Source organism: Macaca nemestrina, chromosome 1 (assembly GCF_043159975.1).
Source record: "Macaca nemestrina isolate mMacNem1 chromosome 1, mMacNem.hap1, whole genome shotgun sequence".
NCBI classification, from domain to species: domain Eukaryota; kingdom Metazoa; phylum Chordata; class Mammalia; order Primates; family Cercopithecidae; genus Macaca; species Macaca nemestrina.
In genome coordinates, this window is record NC_092125.1 from 67,237,676 (window position 1) to 67,262,888 (window position 25,213).

The window sequence follows — 25,213 nt, forward strand, 5'->3', positions numbered from 1 at the left end:
TGTGACTCCCCTAGAACAACAACAACAACAACAAAAAGCATCTATATTTAGTTCCTTATTTAATAGTAAGTTCCCTTTCACTGAATCTGCCTGGGAGCTGTGACTGCCTGTTCAGAGCTCCAGATTCCAATTCCAGTGCTGTCACAAGCTGTATGACTTGGGACAAAGGCTCCCATTTCTCTAGGTCTTAGTTTGGGGTGGAGTTGTGGGGAGATAAATGATCTCTAAGACTTCTAGCATTAAAATTCTAAAATTTCATTCAAGACTTGGTCATAATTGAGAAATCAAAAACATCAAGATTCACATGTCTCAAAAAATATTTCTGGCTTGGGAATAAGGCTAAATTTGCCTACGATTCCCCTCAGGCAGAAGGGCAGGATTAGAGGGTTGGAACACAATTGAATGCAAAGCTATTTCAGCAGCGCTGGGTTCCAGCTGAGAAGCCTAGCAAGCAGGCTTCTAATAGCCTCCACTGACCCCACGGAGAGCGGACTTTGCTCCCTGGGGGTGATATTGGAGAGCTGATGCCTTACAGGCAGCACAAGCAGGAATTTTATTATTATTGGTTTTGCAATTTGTTCGCATTTTGCTGTCATTTGCCTTAGTGGCCGTGGATCTCGACATTAAGATTTCGATTCCATTCCCCCCGGGCTTCTGTGTTTTATGGAGATCGCTAGTGTTTGCCGTCTTTATTGAAGTTGGTGTACAGCCCCTGGCTGCTGTGTTGAGCATAATCAAATGTCATTTATGAAGTCCTCCTGCCACTAGAGGACTGAGAGCTGTGTGCCCCATGCCTGAGCAACTTGAAGAGAGAGGAAACCACAGAAGCGGACTTTCAGGTGCTGATAAATTACGAGGCTGAGGCTTGATTATTTCTGACCCTGGCTTGCCTGTTGTAAGTTATAGGTCACTTAAGTCTGCTCCAATGAGTTTCTTCCAGCTGGGAGTGATCTCAGGTGCTGCCTGACAACTGAGCCATATTCCTCTTCCTATGTCTTCTGCCTAGAATAAGCAGGCCACGAGAGGCAACAAAAACAGAATGAGCGACGTGTAGATTCTGAACAGCTTTCTAATCCTGGCTCTGCCATTCTTTCACTGTGTAACCGTGACAAAGTCATTTCTCAGCCTCAGTTTACTTATCCATAGAGTTATATTTTGATTAAGTAATCACTGAGGATCATTTTATTCTAAATTGTTCTTTGTTGCTTTGATGTAATATTTCATCCCGGCTTCATTTTGGATGCACGACTCCTGACTTACATGCATGCCCTTCTTTCTGAACCTCACTTTCTGATTATGTCACTGCAAATTCTGTCATTTTGGTATTTGATCTTGGAATGATTGTGACCTACTCAATAACTTTTCTTCCGAGCTCTTTTTCCTCTGATTTCTGACACTAACTGGAACTCCATTAATAACTGGAAATATATTACATGTACTCACTAAGATCACTAATGGCTTTCATGTTGCAAAATCCAGTGGACTCATTTTAGTTTCTTCTCTTACTTGATATCTCAACAGAAACCAATACAGCTAGCCACCCTTCTTTCTTGATATATTTGCTTTGATAATGTCATAAGCTCCTGGTTTTTTTCTCAACCTCACTGGCTACTCCTCATTTATGCAACCTCTAAATAACAACTATCTGCCAACTCCCACGCTTATATCTGCAGGTCATACTTCTGAGTTCCAGATCCACACATACAATGTCTATTTAGCATCTCTGTTTAGATGTCCTACAGACTCCTCAAATTCATTGTGCACTGAACTAAACTCCTTATCTTTCCCCCACCTAAAATTGGCTTCTTCCTAGAGAGTTCAAGTAAATGGCATCTCGATTCACTCGTTAGCCCATGACAGTAACCTAAGAGTCATCCTTAACAACTCCCTTTCCTTCATCCAATTGAATGGTTTATACTTTCTAAATCTATCCCAAATAAACCATGTACTTCCATCTATCTCCATAATCATGCCCAGTCCACGGCACATTTCTTCCAGGTCACCACAAAGGTGTCCCTGCTTCTAGGATTACTCCTGGTCTTAATTCATTCTTTTTACAGTAATTTATGTGATCATTTCTAAATACAAATCTGCCCCCCTCACTGTCCTGTTTACGGTCCTTTATTGGCCTTCCATTGCTTTACAGGTTAAAGTCCAAAGCCTTCTATGTGACTTCCAAGGTGTTGCACGATGGGTGGATTCCTGTGGGAACACTGGCCTCTGGTCTTCTTCCAATTCTGCAAATTTTCTGTGCCATTTATAGCCTTGCAGATTTGAAAGATGACCTTCCCTCTCCTTGAAATACTCACAAATTTTCACCTGGGCAGCTTCACCTCCTACTGACTTTTCATTACAAATCTTCCATCTAAATCAAGTGTTCTCTCATTCTCCCCCGTAACACCTTATAATGTTTCTTCATACAATCATTGCTATTTTAAATTATACACAGGTGACCTTCAAACAACATACAGGTTTGGACACCAACCCCCCACACATAGTCAAAAATCTGCACATAACATTTAATTCCCCCAAAATTTAACTGGTAATAGCCTACTGTTGACCAGAAGACTTATCAATAACATAAACGGTCAATTAACACATATTTTGTATGTTATGTGCATTATATACTGTATTTTCTTTTTTTGAGATGGAGTATTGCCCTGTTGCCCAGGCTGGAGTGCAATGGTGCAATCTTGGCCCACTGCAATCCCTGCTTCCCAGGTTCAAGCAATTCTGGTGCCTCAGCCTCCCCAGTAGCTGGGATTACAGGTGCTTGCCACCACACCCGGCTAATTTTTTATATTTTTAGTAGAGACAGGGTTTTGCCTTGTTGGCCAGGCTGGTCTTGAACTCCTGGTCTCAAGCAATCTGCCTGCCTCAGCCTCCCAAAGTGCTGGGATTACAGGCATGAGCCACCAAACCCAACCTATACACTGTATTCTTACCATAAAGAAAGCTATGGAAAATGTTAAGAAATAGGAAGGAAGAGAAAATATATTTACTTCATTCACTGAATAAAAGTGGATAAATAAAGGTCTTCATTGTCTTCATGGTTGAGAAACCTGAGGAGGAGAAGCAAGATGAGGGGTTGGTCTTGTTGTCTCAGGAGTGGCAGAGATGAAAGAAAATCCACATATAAGTGGACCTGCAAAGTTCAAACCTGTGCTGTTCAAGGGTCAACTGTATTATTTTATTTGATTATTTAGTTAATATTACTCTCTATATTTAGACTATAAGCTCCCTGAAGGTAGTGCCTATGTGCGTTTTCTACTTCTCTCTACCTCTGATGCCTTTTTCTGAAGTTGTTACATATTAAAGAATCAATGTTGAATGAATTAACACATCCTAAATTCCGTTCATTCAATAGCTGCCTACTTGCTATAACTCGGAACCTCTTGCCCTAGTTTTTGACATATTTGTTTAATTAACATCTTTGTAGCACAATATTAAACTAGAAGTTTGATCTAAGTTGCAATTATAATGAACACCAGGTTCAGGTACACAATCAAGATGCCAACTGTCAGAGGAAATGATAAGAACCAGTGTTATAATTCTTAGATATCCCCCCGTCTCTTTCTGTTCACATTAAGGATACAAGGGTTGAGAGAACGAAGATGAGGAGAATATTTGTGATGAGAATCTCTTTGGAAATAGTGGTGTTATGAGCATTCCCTCTTGTCCACCTAACTTCAAAAGAAGAGTCACATGGAAATAATCAGTGGGCCTCATATGTGTCCTTACAGTTAAATGGGGTTGGGGTACCTGCAGTGGGCTGATGTCTTATTGCCGTTCTGGGAATCTAGAAAACAGAAGATAAGCTGGCTAGCTGCACTGGTGGTAAAACAAAGAAGGGTTTCTTCTGTGTTGACATGCTCAAAGTTTGACTGATCAAAGGATACCAAAGAGAGTCACAATTAGGGGATTTAAAATGCTTTTTAAAATAGTTCACCTAAAGGGCACCTTAGGTTAAGGTCTTAACCTTAACAAAGAGAATCTGGAAGTAGACTGTTGATTTTTAAGGACTGAAGAAGAACAAAGTCAGATAGAGAAGCATATATCCAGATTAAGGAAATTCCAGATGACAGAATATCTATGATAAGTTTCCAAAGAGCATACAAAAAAGTCTCATGATAGAGACAGACAGATGGAAACATCTCTCAGGTCAACATCTGTCATCTCAACAGTGCCTGTAAGCTAAAAACTTCTCTACTCCTCTTACATCTCCTTACATCCATACCACCTCCCATATTCTATAGTCCAGTTTAACCTGGGAGGGTCAGATAGAAAAAGAGAAGAAACCAACCACATCATGTTTCCCCAAGGCAGGAATCTCATCTGCAACATGCAGGAGAGAAAGTGAGAGAGTAAAATGTGACCTTTTGATGAAGCTGAAGTCTCTTGTTATTATTAATGTATAGGAATGGACATTTTTAATTTCCAAACTGAGTCTGTGTTTGCAATTTTAAGTAAAACTAGACTTTTTCTTTCCTGAAACTGACCAGAAAAGTCAAGCTGTTTATCCTAGTTTGTATCCATGGAAAGTTAGGGCCACTACCACTGGGCAAGTGTAAAAGAGCAGTAGAAGATAAATATAAAAGTACTTTGTGATCAAATCCCATGAGGCCTGACTATTCATAGTTACAGCAACATCTATAATGCTGTGAGTAAATAACCCTTTTGAAGAAATAAGAGACATTTTGTGCTTTTGATAGACTCATGCTATTTGAAGTACATTAGGCTACTGCAGCAAAGAACCCTTCAAAATGTGTAATACAAACACATACACAAAATTATTTCTTGCTGGTTGGATGAACAGCTGGCAATTATTCAAGGACCCAGACTAATGGAGGCTATGCCATTTTCAAGATGTGGGTATTGTTCTTTATATATTCTCATTTCTGCCACCTTGAAGACACAATGAAGAAGACATGCATGGGAATTTTCAGAGGCCAAGCCTGGGAGTGGCACATGTCATTGCTGTGTCACCTTCCACTGGCTGGACTTCTATCACATAAATGCACCTACCAACAAGAGAGGCTAGCACCATAGTCTTTCTGCCCAGGAAGTAGAAAGTATAGACTTCAGAGAGAAGCTAGCAGTTTCTGCTGCATGGAGCATTATAAAATGGTAATTATATGTTGCACTGATGCTCTCTGGCCTCATCACCGCATGGATATAAATGAGATTACATTAATATTTATGTCCAAATTTGCAAATACATGTACATCAATTGATTGACCATAGACCCTCAATGCCCCCTGTAAAAGCCTGTGCAGGTTGTTTGTGGAAGCTCCAGCAAGGTATTTACTGAGCTCAAAAATAATTCCATTAATGTTATTCTATTCTGACTTCCTTATAGCAACAACAAAAATAGCACCAATAATAGCAAACACTTTCTGAGACCTTTCCATATGCTAGTCACTGCTTTAAGCCCTTTACATGTATTTGTTAACTTAATCTTTAAATATTAGACCCATTTTTCGGATGAGGAAATCAAGGCACAAAAAGGTCAAGTAACTTACTGAAGGTTAAAGAGCTAGTGAGTGGCAGCTCAGGATACAAATTCACTCAGTCCGACTCTAGAACCTCCCTGCTGAATCTCTATATTCTCCTATCCTCCCACACCTAGGTCACCAATATACTCTAAAAAAAAACAATAATATCTATGATAAGGGTGCTGTCTTGGTCTGCTATCATGACAAAATACCATTGCCTGGGTGCCTTACACTGAAATTTATTTCCTCACAGTTTTGGAGGCTAGGAAGTTCAAGATCAAGGTTCTGATAGGATTTGCTTTCTACTGAGGGCCCTCCTCCTGGTTTGCAGACAGCTGCCTTCTCCCTGTGCCCTCGCATGGCAGAGAGAACAAGATCGCCGAGGTCTCTTCCTTTCATGAAGACACCGGCTCCATCAGATCAGGGCCCCACCTCATGACCTGACTTAACCTTAATCACCTCCTGAAAGGCCCTGTCTCCAATTCAGTCACATGGAGGGCTTAAGGCTTCAGCGTGCAAATTATGGGGAGACACAATTCACTACATAACAGATATTCTCTTTTAGTCCTCCCCACACCATAAATCCTAGAGGTACCTGAACTCCAGAAATAGGAAGAAAGCCCGTCTCCTAAACTCAGTTCTCTCCTTTACCTACTAGATCCTGAGCAACAATATTCATGCTTGGAATTTCATAAAACTTCCCAAGGAAACTATCCTGCAGCTCTATCGTGAAGATCAATTCCAGCTCTTTCTCTCGGTCTAGCACAGGAAAAGCAAGCTTTCCTTTCACTTTCCCCATGTTTCCCCAAGTGCTCATGTACAAAATACCTTCCTTTCCTTTATCTCCCAAATAGAGACTGTATCCACACTCCACGAACAGTAACTCACACACACAGGCTGAAGGAGAGCTTTCCAGATCCCCCCACAGTCTGATGTTCAGTGTGGTTAGGCTGGTTCCTTCAGTTACCAGAGATCCTGGAGGATGCTTCCTTCACATATAGTCAAGTTGACCTGTCAGAGTGGGTGGAGTTGGGTACACAGCTTGTCAGTCATCCCTGTGTTGTAAATAAGCTGAACGCAGGATTCATCCCTCCAAGAGGAAATGAGGATATACTAACTGGGTGACCCAAAACAGAAAGAGACAGGCTATCTCGGACCATCAAATGAAGCTGTCATGATGCAGACAGGCTTCAGGGAAAATGGTGTGTGTTATATAGGCCGTGTTGCCATTATGTATGACAGCTGCGTGTCCTGAATTTTCTAGGTCAGTCCCGATTTCAAATATTCTATCACCTTGTCAGACCATGTATTCCAATTTTGCATTTGGAAAATGTGGCCACTAAATCCTGAGGACACTGGATCAGCATATTAGTTTAGGGGGGTAGAATCAGCCTGAATAGTATTGATGAATATGTTTCAGAAAAATCAATCTTTCCTCAGGGGCAAAATTAGAGCTTATAAACTGAAGTCGCCGAGACCTCCAGAAGGAGGAAAATAATGACTCTAAAGCCAGTATGAGAGTTTCTGCGGTCCTGAGAGGCATTTGCAAAACCAAATAGGGTAGGAGTCTCTTCTTTGGCTGATAGGGCAGAGAGACTCTGAGGGAGAGTGGCCTCAGTGCCTGTGTGTGGGTACCCCCCTTAGACAAGACAGAATGACCTGAGGTGCTGGGCAAGGAATTGGCTTTAGATGCAGGTATTGGGAGAGAGACCTAAGGCTCCATTATTAATGTAGAATTGCACTAATGAAAGCTAAGACAGATCAGAAATCTGAACACACCATGATTTAGTATCCATCCCAAGGAGAGGTGACAGAGGGACACAGGATGGGCATACACATGGAAAAGGGGCAAGGACATTGGGGATGATGATCCCTTCCAGTTCCAATCTGAGGCACAGTTGGTACATCAGCCCCCACCCCTGTTCTCCTACAACCCCTCTGAGCAATGAATCTTAAAACCCTTTACAATGTAAGCGATTTACCAAAATTAGCAATCCATGGATACATTTATTCCCCTTGTCTTCAGGTAAATATAAAACTAAGGTTCTCTGAGATTATGGTCATTTTTGATATTAACATTTCTACAGAAGGAAAAACCACCAGTATCAATGTCTTGATTTCTGACTAAGAAAATGCTTTGTGTGGTCTACCCCCAGCATTCCCTGCTTTAGGCAAAACCCATACCCAGGGCCTCTGTGAGCCTAGATAATTTTTGTGCAAATTAGAAAAATGTGCCACGACCTCCAGGTGGCATAGCCCTGGTTCAGGGAAACAGGATTGGGAGTACAGTGCAGACTGGGCTGCAGAGCCACCTTACCCCATGTCCGTGTCCTACCGTGTGCTCCAGGTCTGCCCACGGCCTCCCACCCAGGTCTCATGGTGGTGGAAATTGTCAACTGGTCACAATCCATGCTTTAGGCATTTGTAATAAAACTTTCCAAATCTGAAGTAATTTAAAGACAGAATCAGAAAACTACCTCCATAAAGGTATATGCTCTCCAGATAGAGAGCACCCACAAGTTGAACTGTTTCATACAAAAGTCAATTGTTTTTTAAGACCTCAGAGCTTTATAGATTGTTGATGTTTCTAGAGTTACCATGGGCATGCCATTTAACATGGATGCTACAGGGACCACAGGGATGAATAGGGTACATTTTTTTTCTCCAGAATCAGAACACTTTTGTATGAGTGATAAGGTTGACATGCCTAAACAGCCAATAAAAGTGCAAAGCTGTATACATTTAAGTGTCAAGTGAATGGAACTAAGATATGCTGCAGAAATTCAGAAAAGAAGAGAGAACATCATGGGCCATAGGACTCACAGAGGCTTCATGAAGAATTCAAATATATAAAATGGAAAAAGGGAGGGAAAGAATGATACATTTGTGACAAGGGAAAAAAAATTGTCTAGTTTCAGGTGCAGAGGCAGTGAAAGGCACAGAAGATGACAACAACAAAACTTGAAGGTCTGAATTGAACCTGAGATCATGGTCAATGTTCTTAGAGAAAAAAGTGATGAATATTGCATATGCATATCTGGGAAGTAAATTTTTTATTTATTTATTTCATTTATTTATTTATTTATTTATTTTGAGACGGAGTCTCGCTCTATCACCCAGGCTCTGGGAAGTAAATATTTAAAAGACAACATTTATTTAGAAAGTCAGCTTGAGGAACTCAAAACGTCAGAGACTTAGTAATAGAACAAACACAAGTTCAAAATTGGGCTCCACTCCTCATGAATTACATAACCATGACATGTTTCTTAATCTCTCCAAAACCCCATTTCCTTATTTGCAAAAGTAGAAATAAAAAATGCCAGTTCTCTAAGATAATTAAGGAGACTGAAAGCAATACAGAATATATGTGTCTGCCATGTAGTAGGTGTTCAGTAGTCTGGTGGTCTTGGGATTATTTCAGCTTCAAAATCCTCTAACTATGAATGACCTGAGGGTAAAATAATCAGTTTTATCTTTGACTTCTAAGACTACTGCAAACATCGATGGCTTCTATATGCATCAAAAATAACCAATCGTAAATTGTAATGCAAGATGGACTCTTGTCAGGGTTCTTGGTTATAAACAACAGAAACTGATTCTGGCTATCTTAGGCAGAAACAAAGCTTATTGGTAGGGTATTACGTAGTCCACTGCATTGACTGGGGACAGGGGTTCAGGAAGAACTGAGGCAAACAATGTTCAGCCAAGATCATGCCAAAGGCAATTGTCATCGCACACCACTAGTGACGCCACCATCGGACGCCCACTACCATGCTGCTGGACTGCTCCATCCCAGTAATTGCACCACCACACCACTGAACAGGACTCTGGCCTCCAGGCACCTGCTATGCCAAAAAAAGTCTCTAACTAACCCTTTGCCTTATTATCTTAAGGTTCACAACCTGAGAGTGGCATTTCATTAACCAAGCTTAAATTATATGTCCATTCTCTAGCTACCCAGGGTAGGAAGATAAAATGCCCCCACTACTTTATCTTCTGTAGTGAGAGACAGGTAGGAAACAGAGGCCCTCCTTTCCCATGCCTTGAGATTCTCTTAACATAGAAAAGGAGTGTGGCTGGCAAAATAGCAAAATTACAAATGTCCAATGTGCACTAGCAATCAAAATCTGCTGAATATACATGCACAAATCTACAAAGAAATTATGCAAGACCTATAGAAGAAAACTATAAAACTTTCCTCAATAAGGAGAAGAGTCTAATATTAATGTCAAGGCATACCATGTTTCTGAAGCAGAAGCATCAATATGGTGAGTATGTCAATCTTCTCTCGATGTACAAGTTCACTGAAATTTTCTATCAGAATCACAGAGTTTTTATTTGCCCATTTGTTTTAAAATTTGACATTTCTAAAGTTTATACATAAAGTGATTTATGTAAAAGAGCAAAGAAATTTTTGGAAAACAATAACAAATGAGCGTTTGTCATACCAGGTATCAAAACATACTATAAACCTACAATTGTATGGCATGGTATTGACCCAGGAATAGATTCATAAATAAGTAGAGCAAACTAACACTCAGTCATTATACAAACAGACATTTAGTGTGTGTGTGTGTGTGTGTGTGTGTGTGTGTGTGTATATTTCAGATCAGTGGGGAATCAGGGGTCAGAAAACTTTTTCTTTACAAGACAATATTATAAATATTTTAGACTTTGTGGGACAAAGTCCCTGTTGCAACTACTCAACTCTGCCTCTGTAGTGTGGAAACAGCCATAGGCAATACTAAACAAATAGCTGTGTTCCAACAAAACTTTTTGTACAAAAACAGGTACTGAGCAAAATGTGGCCTTTGGGCCATAGTTTGCCAACTTCTTGTGTAGACTAATCAATAAATAGAGTTGAAATTAGCTTTTTTGAAATAAGTCGGAACTCTCCCACTATGTGCAAAAATAAAATCCATTTAAATGCAAGTATCTACGTGTGAAAAATAAAACTATAAAAGTATCAGAAAAAGGTAGAAGACACAGACACACACAAAAGAATAACACATGTGACTACATAAAACTTTAAAGCTTCTATACTCAAACGACTGAAAGTAATTATAAAACACCAGGAAAGACTGGGAAAAAATATTTGCAATGGTTTTATTGAAACAAAGGATTAATATCCAAAATATATAAATCATACCTACAAATTAATTAAAAAAATATATATAGACTAAATTTTAAAAAATACAAACAGGAAATTCACAGAATAAATCAAACAGTCAATGAAGATTAAGTTGCTCAACCTCACCAGTAATAAAAAAGAGGTCGGCTGGGCATGGTGGCTCACATCTGTAAGCCCAGCACTTTGGGAGGCCAAGGCGGGTGGATCACCTGAGGTCAGGAGTTCGAGACCAGCCTGGCCAACATGGTGAAATGCTGTCTCTACTAAAAATACAAAAATTAGCTGCGCGTGGTGGCACATGCCTGTAGTCCCAGCTACTTGGGAGACTGAAGTAGCAGAATCACTTGAACCCGGGAGGCGGAGGTTGCAGTGAGCCAAGATCACACCACTGTTCTTAAGCCTGGGTGGCAGAGTGAGACTCCATCTCAATAAATAAATAAATAAATAAATAATAAATAAATAAGAGGTGAAAAATATATATGCTTTTCTTTCTCTCTCTCTCTCGCTATATATATTTTTTTATATCTATAGTTTATATATATTTTTTCTATATTAGCAAAAAATAAAATATCAGCATGGGCAAGAACACACAAGAACAGGCAATCATGTACTATTTGTGAGAGAATGAGCCAATAAACTAATTTCTAGAAGACACTAATATCTAAGAAAAAATTTAAATACATACCCTTTGACATAATAACAGTGCTTGTTGAGATCAACTCTAAAATGCTTGCATAGGTGTGCGAAGATTTCTTTTTGCATGTTTGTTAACTTATGTTTACTTGTAATGGTGAAAAACTAGAAACACTAACTGCAGATCAAAGGTGGAACAACTAAGAATAAGGTAGACATATTTGCTGATGTAAGACACAAATCTAAGAGAAATTAGCCAGATGGAAAACAATACAAATAAGAATTATAACACAGCATGAACTCACATTCTTAAAAAAAAATTTATGCATTAATACATGAGGTCAGGAGATCGAGACCATCCTGGCTAACATGGTGAAACCCCGTCTCTACTAAAAATACTAAAAAAAATTAGCCGGGCTTGTTGGTGGGCACCTGTAGTCCCAGCTACTCGGGAGGCTGAGGGAGGAGAATGGCATGAACCCAGGAGGCGGAGCTTGCAGTGAGCTGAGATTGCGCCACTGCACTCCAGCCTGGGCGACAGAGCCAGACTCTGTCTCAAAAAAAAAAAAAAAAAAAAGTATGTCTTAATAGAGAAAATCATTTTTCAAGCAGCGCTGAAAAAATTCCCTTGGAAAGGTGGGGTTCCAGGGAGGTAAATGTTAATGTTTTAAATTATATGTGTGTCAGTGCTGGAACCTTTTCCAAGATCTAGTGCAGTTTACCAGGGAGGAACAGGACCCATCTCAGCAGACAGATCTGCTGCCGGTCCCTTGCCCTTTCATTTTCCTATATGCCTCTTTCTCACATCGACCAGTGTGTCTTTTCATTTTGCTTATCAGTTGTTGTGAGTTGAATTATGTCACCCAAAATATATGTTCAAGTCCTAATGCTTATACCTGTGAATGTGACCTTATTTGAAAATAGGTTTTTGCCATTGTAGTCAAGTTAAGATGAGGTCATGCTGAATTGGGGTACTGTCTACAAGAGAAAGAAGAGGGCTATTTTGACACAAAGACACAGAAAAGACACACTGATAGAAGATGACCATGTGATGAGGCAGGCAAAGATTGAAGTGCTGCAGCTGCTAGACAAGGAACTCCAGGGGGCACTAGAAGCTAGGAGAGAGGCGTGAAACAGATTCTCCCTCAAGCCTCCAGAAGGAAGCAACCCTGCTGACACCCTGATTTTGGACTTCAGGCCTCCTAAACAATAATATAATAAATTTCCATTGTTGTAAGCCACCCAGTTTGTGGTAAGTCAGTACAGCAGTCATAGAAAACTAATACAACGGTATTTACCCAAAACTGTGTTTTTTGATCCACTATCCACTCTGTGTATATATATCTACAAAAAGAATAGTAGCCAAAAAGGTGTCTGAAAACTGTGAGATATCTGATCATTATCAATTATCAGACACATTTTTGGCTGCTATTCTTTTTGTAGATACACATGCACAGAGTAACAATTACAGAGTAACAATTACCCTGTTATGAATAGGGTTCAAACAGAGGTAGGATGACTACCAGCTAGCGTATTTTCTGAGAGATTCCTGCACTGAAGGGTGGACTAGATGCCTTCCTAATGTTCATAAACATAGGAGTCCATGAGTCTCTGTGACAAAACAGCACTGTGCTTAACAGCAAGGATTTGAAATGAGAAAAATTTGGTTTGGAATTCTGGTTTCACTACACACTAACTACTTGACCTTGAAAAAATTTAATTGCCAAGAGCCTAAAATAATAATGCTGCTGCTTCTTTTTTAATTTTTTAATTTTTTAATTTTTATTTTTGTTGTTGTTGTTGTTGAGACGACGTCTCGCTCTGTCGCCCAGGCTGGAGTGCAGTGGCGAGATCTTGGCTCACTGCAAGCTCCGCCTCCCAGGTTCCCACCATTCTCCTGCCTCAGCCTCCTGAGTAGCTGGGACTACAGGCACCTACCACGATGCCTGGCTAATTTTTTTGTATTTTTAGTAGAGGTGGGGTTTCACCATGTTAGCCAGGATGGTCTCTATCTCCTGACCTCATGATCCGCCCTCCTCAGCCTCCCAAAGTGCTGGGATTGCGAGCATGAGCCAATAATGCTTCTTGAATGCATTAGCATTCTTAGATAAAAGCAATTGACACTCACCAGTAATTCAAGAAGAGAAATGTGCTAAAGGAATGTGTTAAAGGGATATTGCATAGTTTACTGGAAGCACCAGCAATCCAAAGGCTGCCACTGAAGTCTTCAGAACTAGTTATAGTTAACTGCTGTTGCAGCCACATGATACTCACTAGAAAAGACTTTTTTGGTAGCTCCTGCTTTTTCTTGTCAGTATGTAAAGTGAATGTCTCATTGGCGGAACCCAGGTCGTGGGCCCATGCCCTAGCTGCTAATGGGGCTGGAAATTGAATGATAATGGTAGCTATTATTTACCGAGTATGTACTATGTGCCAGGCACTTTTGTTGTATTTCCATATATTAATTCACTTAATTCCCACAAGACCTCTGTGAAATCAGTATGTCACCCCCATTTTCACTGATGAGGAAACAGAGACACAGAAGAGTCATGTAACTTAACCAAGGTACACAGCAGTATATGTGCAGAGCTGGGATTAAACCCTAAATTATCCAGCTCCAGACCCTGACATCATTGGGAATACTCCTTTCTGCTCTTCATCTGGCATTTTCATCGTTGACAGAGGTGGTCACTGACCACTTCAAAAAGCAACAATTTCTTCAAACATAAGACGAGGATTCAGATTTTGAATAGCCAAATTAAAAAAATAAAAGAAAAGAAACACAAATGTTTATTACCTTTGCCTATGATTTATCTCAAAGAGCTGTCACTTATTAAAAGAACAATGCAGCTGGGTGCGGTGGCTCACGCCTGTAATCCCAGCACTTTGGGAGGCCGAGGCCAGTGGATCATGAGAGGTCAGGCGTTTGAGACCAGCCTGGCCAACATGGCGAAACCCTGTCTCCACTAAAAGTACAAAAACTAGCCGGGCGTGGTGGTGTGTGCCTGTAATTCTAGCTACTCCGGAGGCTGAGACGGGAGAATGGCTTGAACCTGGGAGGTGGAGATTGCAGTAAGCCGAGATCGTGCCACCACACTCCAGCTTGGGTGACAGAGCAAGACTTCATCTAAAAAAAAAAAAAAAAAAAAAGGGAAAGAACAATGCATACCTAATGACTAACACAGCGACTGGTGCAAAGCATCCCATCAGTGGAAATTGTTTTTGTAATAATAGTTGCTATTACCACGTCCTTCTTGACTTTGACCAACCACTTCTGGGCTGCTTCTACCAGTTGTTACTTGTTCTGGTATAGCTCTACCACTCACTCTCTGACCCCGGGCAAGTGACTTCACCTTTCTGAGCCTCACTCTTCTCATCTGTAAAATGGAGATGTGTTTGAAAAGGGGTAAAACTTTTAAACTGTGTTCTTTCCAGGATCCTTCCAATTTTGATGTTTTTTTAACTCAGACCTTCCAGTCTCTAATGCCCAATCCCTTCCTATGGAATTCTGTAATTCTTATAATTCGTAACTCACAATTTCATTCCAGGTTACATGCCACCTTCTACTATAATCATTACCAGTTGTTTCCTTCTGAAATTGTTTTGCACAAAATGGCATTTCAAAACATAGGGTTTTCTGGAAATTAAATTGATTTTATACATAAGAGGTTGGTTGGGGCAGTTCTTTATGTGTACACACACACGCACACACACACAATTACTCATCATCTGATATATGCTCTGGTGCCCAGTCAAGTCAGGGCCATAAAAGGTAACTAGGTTGAGAAAGAGAAGGGGGAGTCCATCCTCAGCTGCCTCAGAAAATGTCCTGAAGTTTTTCTAGAAAAATGACAAGCCCCTTCCTCCTTTATTAACAAAAGGGATCTTAAAGCTATTGCATTTGCATGTCTCTTGGAACAGCCTCTTAGAGGTCCGTCCCAACATCCTCCTCCATTTTCCCTCCTTATTTTTCATATTTGTTTCCAAGATAGTCAACCAGCAAGGGTTCCTTTAGTTTTCACTGCCAGATGGGATTCTTAGAGTGAAGATATTTTTGCACCTTGGTCACTGCAACTTACCCTGTAACTTTAAAATTTTTGCTTCCAAAAAAAGAAACTTTCTGACTTCATCTTTAATCTCAAAGGTGCTTTCTGCTCAGCACCTTTTCAATTTACGTTTATAATATTTGTATTCTATGTGAGACAGTAAGATCTTCAAAGGTTGTACATTCATTTTTCATATTCAAGAAAACATCCATCATTTTTTATGTTATTAAATAATGAACAGCGTGAATTCTCATACATAGTCACTACCTTCTGAGATACGCAACTCTAGCCCATTTACAGATAAGAAAAATGAGGTTTAGAGAGTAAAGTTACCAGCCAAAGGTCACACAACTAGAATCAGGTCTTGTCAGACGAAGACCTGGATTTTCAGCCACCCTGCTCAGTGTATTGCCTGCTGCACCCCAGGGGCTCCCTGATGTCCTGTGGGTGGAAAGGATTGTGTTGCAGACAACTGACTGGTGTGTGGACAGCACTCAGGCTATTCCGCAGTTGGTTACTCTGCAGCACAGGTTGGTGCCACTACAACCTCAAGGTCTGCTATCCCAGCTGGGCCCTCAGCGCTGCCCAGTAATCCTGCAATGGTCTCTAACTAGTTCCTGATCCAGTTATCCCCTCGGGGGTGCCACCCTAGTCATTCTCAGATGTGCCTTTGCTTATGTCATTATGGCGAAAATACAAGCCTCCAGGCAACTTCTCAGCTCCCTCCCCTGCCTCCTGTACACAGATGTCCACTATGCTTTTTCTTTCTTCCTTCTGGTTTGATGTCCATGCATACTTTCTCTATTAACGTTTTAGATGGCATCCCATTTTACCACCACATGAATGCTGCTCCATCAATTATCCCTCTTGTTTATTCAACTTCTCCCTTTATAATGGTTCTTATTCAGCAAACAAATACCCTCGAATCTCTCCCATTAAAACAAAAGCACAAACACACAAATCAAAACAATACCTTCTTGCTCAAACTTCCTACCTCCCCTCCTTCCCTTTATTACCTCCTTGAAAGTATTAACTACATCAGCTCTTTCTAATACCTTATAAGTTCTAATTTCTCACATTCACCTTCCAATGATACCTCTCTCTGAACGTTGATCTTCCTTTGGACACCAAAGTCCACCATATGACTAAACTCTGTCTTTTAGAGACTTAACACTGTAGAATTCTTATTAAAACTCTCTCCTCTTTTGACATTTGTTGAGATAACTCTTTTCCTGTTTTCCTTCTACCCTGCTGGCAACACTTTGGTTTCCTTCCTGGACCTCATCCTTATCCTTTGTTTTTCTCAGCCTTTACACTGTCATTAGGTGATCTCACTCATAACCACCTAGGAATGATAAATCCAAATCCATATATTCAGCTCAAATTGCTTCCCTGATACCCTTATAGCCAACAGCTATACTGGTATCTATTTGAGCATTCTTCTAGCCTTACATTCAAAATATCCCCTAAAGAATTATTTTGCCTTAGTTACTGCTCTTGCATGTGCTGCTCTGATTATATTCACAATCTTGGTGAATGGCACCACCCTACAAAATAATTTCCCAAAGCAAAACCCTTGATTCCTCCCTCCTCTTTATTCTACATACAAATAGTTCAAGCTTTTTATATCCTACCTCTTAACATCTTTTTAATACATCTGCTTTCCTGTCTTTAGCAACTGTTACTTCATTCTTGATCCCATTTGGATGGCTGCACTAGCCTCCTTACCCATCTCTCAACCTCCAGTCTGGCCTCTTTCCAACACATTCTCCTCCCTGATGGAGTAATCTGTCCAAAATATAAATCTAATCCTGCCTCTTACCCCTATTAAAATCCTTCAATAGCTCCCCTTAGTTTTCAAGATAAAGTTCAAACTCCTTAGCTTAGCACATAAAGCTCTTTGTGATCTCTCCCCTGAATAATACTCCAGCTTCCTTCCTCCCTGCCCCACTATTCTACCTTGCATATCCCTTACTCCAACAATACTGAAATACATGCAATTCCCTAAACCCATTGCCTTAGTCCGTTTATGTGGTAAAGCATAAAACTTGAGACTGGGTGATTTATCAAGAACAGAAACTTACTTCTCACAGTTATGGAGGCTGGGATGTCCATGATCAAGGTGTGGACAGATTAGGTGTCTGGTAAAGGTCACTCTCCACTTTTAAGACGGTGTCTTAATGCTGCATCCTCTGGAGGAGACAAATTCTATGTCCTTTCATGGGTAAAGGTGGAAGAGCAAGCAAAACCAAGTGCTGTTTGAGGCCTTCATTACTTTCACAAGGGAAGAGCCTTCATGGCCTAATTACCTCTTAAAGGCCCCAACTCTTAATAGCATTACATTGAGCATTAAGTTTCAACACCTGAATTTGGAAGGGACACACTCAAATTAGAGTGCCCATCATGCTAATTAATGCTTGCATGTGAGTATACATGCTGTCTTCCATGCATGCAATGAATGCCCTGCTTATCCCAGCCCAGTCTCCATCTGGTATATCCAGAGTGCCCCTAACCAGTGTTAAAATCCAGCTTAATGGCCACTTCTTCCAGGTGGTTCTACCTGATCCTTTAATTTGATTTACACTTACTTTTCCTATGGTCCTGTAGAAACACTAGACCATTTTTTTTTCTGAAAGAATGGATGGATGAATAGTTGAGAGAGTGAATGAATGCCTTGACTCTTACTCATCTTACATCCCCATTACCTACCACAGTCAGGCACATACTCAATACGAGTTTGTAAAACTGATTTTACATGAGGGGTGCTTTTGTGCAACTAATCAAAATTATAGCATACCTTCATGCATTTTTCCCCTTTATAAATCCTAAATCTCATCTAACAATGCATGTAGTTCATCTTAAGGAGTACCCTAAACAAGTGTGCGTATGGATCTACATTTATCCATGGCATGGATTTCCTCTGCTTATTCTCTAATAAAAATAGGGAATTGCCAGGATAAGAGTCAGGGCCCTTGAAGACGATATTCCAATATGGTAAGGAGCCAACTAACATATAATAGTGGAAGTTTACTAACAGGGCCCTTCTATTACTTTCCCATGCATGCTGAGACTCTTGGCTGCATGGATTTTGGAGATCCAGGCAATGTGGGACAGTAAAGCCTTTCAATAAAAACACGATACGCCAGGCAGCTGCAAATACTCCCTGCAATTTCTTCCCTTCCTTCTTCGATCCCAAGGACATATGTCAGTGGCTGCTGTCAGATCAGAACAAGCCATTGATCTACAGGGCATGAGGGAAGGCTAGAATATTGATGTCACAGATTCTCTCTATGTATAAGCTGCTCCTTAATAAATGCGGTGCCTTGGGAATTCAGGCTTCTTGGACTAATAAACACCTAAAGGAGTAAAAGTCACCAGCATGACCTGCCTTCACTCTGTAGGCCAATGCCTTCACAGCTAGCAGTAATTTGGGCCTAGAAATCAGTGTTTATATAATTAAAGCCTTTTCTTTCCATCACCTTGACTTAAATTATTTTCCTGAAGGTAGTTTTATTTATAGCACACAGTTGAATGTGAGAGGTCCCATTGTGTAATAAAAGAAAAGTAGAGTAAGATATGGAAGACTGGGTTTTAGTCCTAAGTAACTGACTAAATATCCCCTTCTCCTTTCTCTTGGTGTTGGCTTCTCCATAAGTAAACTGATTGTTTGGCCAGATCAGGAGACCCAGAGATGGGACTTAGGGTTTCACCTGAGGAGATTTAACATGAGGCCCGTGGATGGGACTCAGGATTTTGTTAAGTCCTAGAAATGAGATGTAAAATTTTATACATACATTCATTTTTTTCCACTAGGAAGACCTATAGTTTTTGCCAAATTTACAAGTGAAACTAGGGTTCGCAACATTATAAAATGGAGGGTTTTACTACGTCTTAGTCCATTTTCTGTTGCTTATAACGGAATACCTGAAACGAAACTGGGTGCTTTACAGAGAAAAAGAAATTTACTGCTTACAGTTTAGAGGCTGGAAAGTTCAAGGTTGAGGAGCCGCACGTGGTGACAGCCTTCTTGCTGGTGGCAATGCTCTGTAGAGTCTCAGGGGAACACAGGGTATCACATGGCAAGGAAACTGAGCATGGTAGGCCAGGTTTGTCTCCTCTTATAAAGCCGCTAACTCCATTCCCATGATAACTCAGTAATCTATATACCCATTAATCCATTAAGCCATAAATGGATTAATCTATTCCATTAAGATTCTGCCCTCATGACCCAATCACCTCTTAAAAACATCACCTCCTGACTGGCGCAATGGCTTATGCCTGTAATCCCAGCACTTTGGGAGGCCAAGGCGGGTGGATCACCTGAGGTCAGGAGTTCGAGATCAGCCTAGCCAGCATGGTGAAAGCCTGTCTCTACTAAAAATACAAAAAAAAAAAAAAAAATCAGTTGGGCATGGTGGCAGGTGCCTGTAATCCCAGCTACTCAGGAGACTAAGGCAGAGAATCACTTGAATCTGGGAGGCAGAGGTTGTAGTGAGCCAAGATCATGACACTGCACTCCAACCTGGGTGACAAGAGCAAAACTCTGTCTCAAAACAAACAAACAAACAACACACACATGCACACACACACACACACATCCCTCACCTCTTAATGTTGTCACACTGGGGATTAATTTCTACATGAATTTTGGAGGGGACAAATATTCAAACCATCGCATACTAGATCTCAGCATTTGTACTTCTTCAAGGCAAAGTGAGGAAACTACTGAAGTTAAGGGGAAGAAGCTAAGAGACTTGGGTTCAAATCCCAGGTCTTCCGCCTGCACCCTTTGTCTTTTTGAATGGGTCATCTTACCACAGTGACTCTATTTCTTCATGTACGAAATAGCAATAATAATAGCTGTCTCACATGTTGTAAGCTACCTTCATGTGTTATGAAGAGTAAGAGAAATAGTGCACATAAAAATAAAATTGGTATGTCAGAAATGTTCAAGGAATCCTTGTTCAGTGAATATCTGAAGAATCAGAACATTGATAGCCACTACTTCATCTCCTGCCCCAGAATTCTTGCCATCTAAATTCATAGTTTCCTGGGTGTGATCATGAACTGATGAAATCTTAACATTGTTTTTCTTCAGGAAGGTGAGACAAGAAATAGACCTATATGATTACCATGTTTCCACACAAATGGAAGTCCATTTGAACTAATAGAATCATTCTAAGTCTTTAAAAGTAAGAGAGAGTCCAGGCCAGGTGCGGTGGCTCATGCCTGTAATCTCAGCACTTTGGGAGGCTGAGGCAGGCAGATCACAAGGTCAGGAGTTCAAGACCAGCCTGGCCAATATGATGAAACCCCATCTTTACTAAAAATACAAAAAAATTAGCCAGGCATGGTGGCGCTCACTTGTGGTCCTGCCTACTTGGGAGGCTGAGGCAAAAGAGTCGCTTGAACCTGGGAGGTGGAGGTTGCAATGAGCCGAGATCACACCACTGCCCTCCAGCCTTGGCAACAGAGCAAGACTCTGTCTAAATACATAAATGAGAGATGGGACCCAGCTAATGTGGCTTAATCTTTGACCTGAATATTAAAAAAAAAAAATTCATTTCCCTAGATCCTTATTTTGACATCATGTCTGTACAAAAACCTGGTAATACGAGGTTAATACTCAGGGTCATGCACTGAAGGGTGTAGGTTTGGAGATCGCATGGGAGAAGTGGCCTCAGACTGACAAGAAGTTTGTTGCACAGCTAGCTGGCACTGCATTAGACCTAGAAAACCTACATACTTAGAATCAGCCAATAACATCCCACCAACACCTGTGCCCACGTCACCAAAAGATTGGCTGCTTTACTGTCCACATCTTTCTCTGTCTTACAATCACCTTAACCTACGTAGAGCTCTTTTGTAAAATCTTTTTTTCCAAGGAGCTTATGCATATTTTTAAAATTACATTAATCTTCAATGCATTGTTATCTTTTTTTTATTTTTTAAAGAGATTGGGTCTCACTCTTTCGCTCAGGCTGGAGTACAGTGGTGTGATCATGGCTCACTGCATCCTTGATCTCCTGGGCTCAGGTGATCCTTCCACCTCAGCCTTCTAAGTAGCTAGGACCACAGGCATATTCCACCACACCTAGCTAATGTTTTAAATTTGGGGGCGATGGGGTCTCTCTGTGTTGCCCAGGCTGCTCTCCAATTCCTGGGCTCAAGCAACCCTCCAGACTTGGTCTCCCAGAGTGCTGGGATTATAAGCATGAGCCACCATCTATCTTTATTTTATAGATGAGGAAATGAAGTTCATGAGCATAGTAAGAGATAGAATGGATATGAATCCAGGTGTCTCGGACTCAATAGTTTTTAAACTAATCCCTAAGACCTCAAGATATATTGATTAACAAAATATGGTCCTTGCTCTTGTGGACCAATGCGAGACACAGATATGTAAACAGAAGAATATAATATAGGTCCTATGTCTCTTGCTCTCCAGGTTGGATGTATGCAAAGAGGATCTGAGAGCAAGGAAGTTCAACTACCTAGAGTTGTTGGGGAAAGAGAAGTGGATGTAAAACGTGAAGTTGATTAAAGGCCTCTTTTAAGAGTTGAGTCTTTGAAGATGGAAGATAATTAGTCTAAAGAAGGCAGGCCATGCCACACAGAACGATGAGCACATAAAAAAGCACAGTGGCAAGTGCAAGACATCAGGGAACCCAAACTCACATGTCACTAAGATGTAAGCGTTCCTGGCGATATGGAGAACTTGCAAAAAGCCCCAAATTCTGTTAGCAGCCTTGAGAGATGGGAGGCTGCCCTTGTGCCAAGAATGAACTTGTGATCTTAGCTCTGGTGCTCTGGAAAGCGATAAGGGCTTTGGGGACCCCTGAAACTGGTTTTTCACTCCCTTTCTCTAACCCAGACATCCCAATCTCAGCACGAAAGGTTACAATTTCCCTGGGAAGAAATTGTGCTGACCTCAGGTTTTCACAGAGTGTGGTATTTCTGCTTGGCTGCACAGCCGGCTGAAACACTGCTAAAATAACTAGTGAGCAAGATGTCCCAAAAGTAAGCAGCTGCATAGGAGGGCTGAGCAGAAGTTTGCTTGTGGTTTATTCACCTCAAGCGAGGAAGACAAGGTGACTACATTCTGAGAAGTTGTAAATGCTCCAGGGACCGGCTGCATTTTGCAACTCAGCTCCACCAGTGCCCATTTTCTCATCCAAAGGAGAGGGAGTGTTCACTGCACAGCTGATAACATCAACAAGGAGGGGCTCCAGGGCCAAAAAAAGCAGTCCAGGAATAAGGGTCCTGATTTTCTTTTTGTATTTTCCATTATTTGGACCAAGAATTTTCAGGCTTTCATTTGCCCCTCTGCAAAACAGGAAAATATTTCTCACTATAATACTGTAAACTTAGATGTCATAAATGTTTTGTAAGTATTTAACTGTTGATTGTTCTCAACAAAGATAATGAATAAATGTGGTCTGGATTTCTAGGAGTTGTAGAAATTAAATCTGATTTTACACTATTGATTAAATCTATTCAGTGCTTGAATTGAGAAAGTCAAATAAACCAGAATATTTCCCATTGCATTTTCCTAACCCTGATTATCCATGGGACAGATGTCCCTTGCTCAACCCATATTTGCTAAAGGCATATACATTCAAGTTCAACTCTTTGGGGTTAACAAACTCTTCTTTTAAAAATAAAAATCTTATGAAGAGGGGAACATAAATTACTAACCATTTAGTATGATTATTTTACTCAGCTTAGTGCCCTTCTATACCACTGATGGCATAGAAACAAGGAGAACCTCCTGATGTGAAAAAGGAAAAAACATGTTTACCAGGGACTTCTGCTTCTGACTATAATGGAAAAACCAAAATCAGATTTGTCCTCCTGCCTTAAACAACAATAATAACAACCACAAAACCAGACTAAATACACACATACACACACACACATACACACACACACATACACACACACACACGATTTTCAATCATTGAGCACAGGTTCCACAGGACTGTGAGTTCTCAGAGAAAACAATAAATAAATGAAGTGGCCCCTATAATTGTAGAATATTACAGTCTGAAAGCAATTTCTAGGTTACTTTTCAGGGAAAGTGAAACCAACAAGGGTTTGACGGTCTTGCTGAGTTGAAGAGATGGAGACTGAAATTAAAGGAGACCAAGGTAGCTAGAAGTTGGAGGAAGGACATAGTAGAGGAGATATTCACACACAGAGCTCCAGAGGTCTGAAGAAAGGGTCCCTGAAACCTTTGGCTGAGACCTGCTATGAGTATGCATGTAAGAAAATAACCTGAAACTGGAAAAAGAATCACCAGAAAATAGAAGGCAGAACACTATCTGGAGATCAAATGGGGATGAGAACAATTTATTCTCACACCAGTCAGAATGGAAAGACTTCCAATATGTGAGATTAGATTATATATAATTCCTTGAGTAAAATTGCCTTAGTAGTGGAACTAAATAAGCGCTATACAAAAGTCTGCTCTAAACCTGGCCTAGAAAGTTAAAGAGCAAACCTTATAAAAATCAAGCTAATCTGAAGTAACTTAAGTGCAAACCAAAATAAAATGTGATGCTCTTTAAAATAATATAACAAAATCCAACGATCCAACATAAAAAATTCATAATATCTGCATTCAATCAAAACTGTGCAATGAAGTAGAAAAATATGAACCGCAACCAGGAGAAAACCTAATTAATTAAAGCAGACCCAAAAATAACAGGTGATAGAATTAGCCAATAAAGATGTTACGATAGTTATCATAAAAATGCTTCATAAGCTCAAACAGGTTAAAAAAATAAAAGACATAAGCATAATGAGAAGAGAAACAAACTTTCTGTGTGTATGTGTGTGTGTGCGTGCGCACGCGCGTGTGTGTATGTGTGTGTCCAAGCAGAACTTCTGGAGATGCAAATGTGGAAGTTAGAAAACTTTTGTCTACTTGAGGTATGTTAACTAATCCAAAAAAGTAAAGAAGAGAGAAGGAAAGAAAATGTTTTTACTTAACTCTAGAGAAAGGAGATAAACTAGAGAATTTCAAAGAACTGAACCGTTCTTACTCCAACTTTAAGAATACAACTTAATCAGTTTTGACAAATATTACAGTCATTACTACTATCACAATCATGACATAGACAATTTTTATACACCCAAAAGTTCCCTCATGCCCTTTTGCAGTCAATACTGGCATCTACTCCCAGTGTCCATCAAGTGATCAACTCTCTGCCTGTATTATTTTGTGTTTTCTAGATTTCATATAAATGGAATCAAACAGTATACCAACTTTTGTGTCTGGTTTCTTCCACTCAGCATAATGCTGTGAGATTTATACATGTTATTGCACATAATAAAAGTTTATTTTTAAATTGTTGAGTAGCACTTAATTTTATAGAGATGAAAAATAGAATATCTGCAATGAAAAAGACATTGGGTGGAGTTCACAGCAGATCAAACAGAGGAGAAGAAAAGATTAGTAAATTTGAAGATATAGCAATATAATCTATCCAAATGAAGGAGGAAAGGAAAAATCTTTAAAAGACGTGAACAGAGCATCTGTTTGTAGAACAATGTCAGTGTGTATAATAGCAGTCCCAGATGGATAAGGAGAGGGATAGACAAAATGCTTAAAGAAATAATGGTCAAAAGTTTTCCAAATTTGAAGAAAAATACCGACACATCAACACATCAAGCTCAAAGGAACGCGAGCAGAAAAAAGTAAAGAAAAGCACATCAAGTGCATCATGATGAAATTTCAGAGAAACAGTGATAAGAAAACCTTAAAAGAAGCTGGAGAGGGAAAAAAAAGCACTACATACATATTAACAAAGATAAGAGTTAAGTAGACTCATCATCAAAAACCACACACATAGAAGATAATAGAACATCATGTTTTAAGTACTGAAAGAAACAAACTATTGACC

General features: G+C 40.2%; 1 long non-coding RNA gene across 17 annotated transcripts in view; it reads right to left on the reverse strand.

Annotated features, from left to right (window-relative positions):
• LOC105484895 (uncharacterized) overlaps positions 1-25,213 on the reverse strand; it is a 356,622-nt gene that overhangs the window by 246,870 nt on the left and 84,539 nt on the right. The window contains exon 4 of one of the 17 annotated variants that reach the window (XR_011613592.1): positions 3,044-3,062. The exons of the other annotated variants lie outside the window; for them this stretch is intronic. This is a non-coding gene — a long non-coding RNA (uncharacterized lncRNA). Of the gene's footprint in view, positions 1-3,043; positions 3,063-25,213 lie in introns of those variants that run through there. 17 annotated transcript variants of the gene reach the window in all.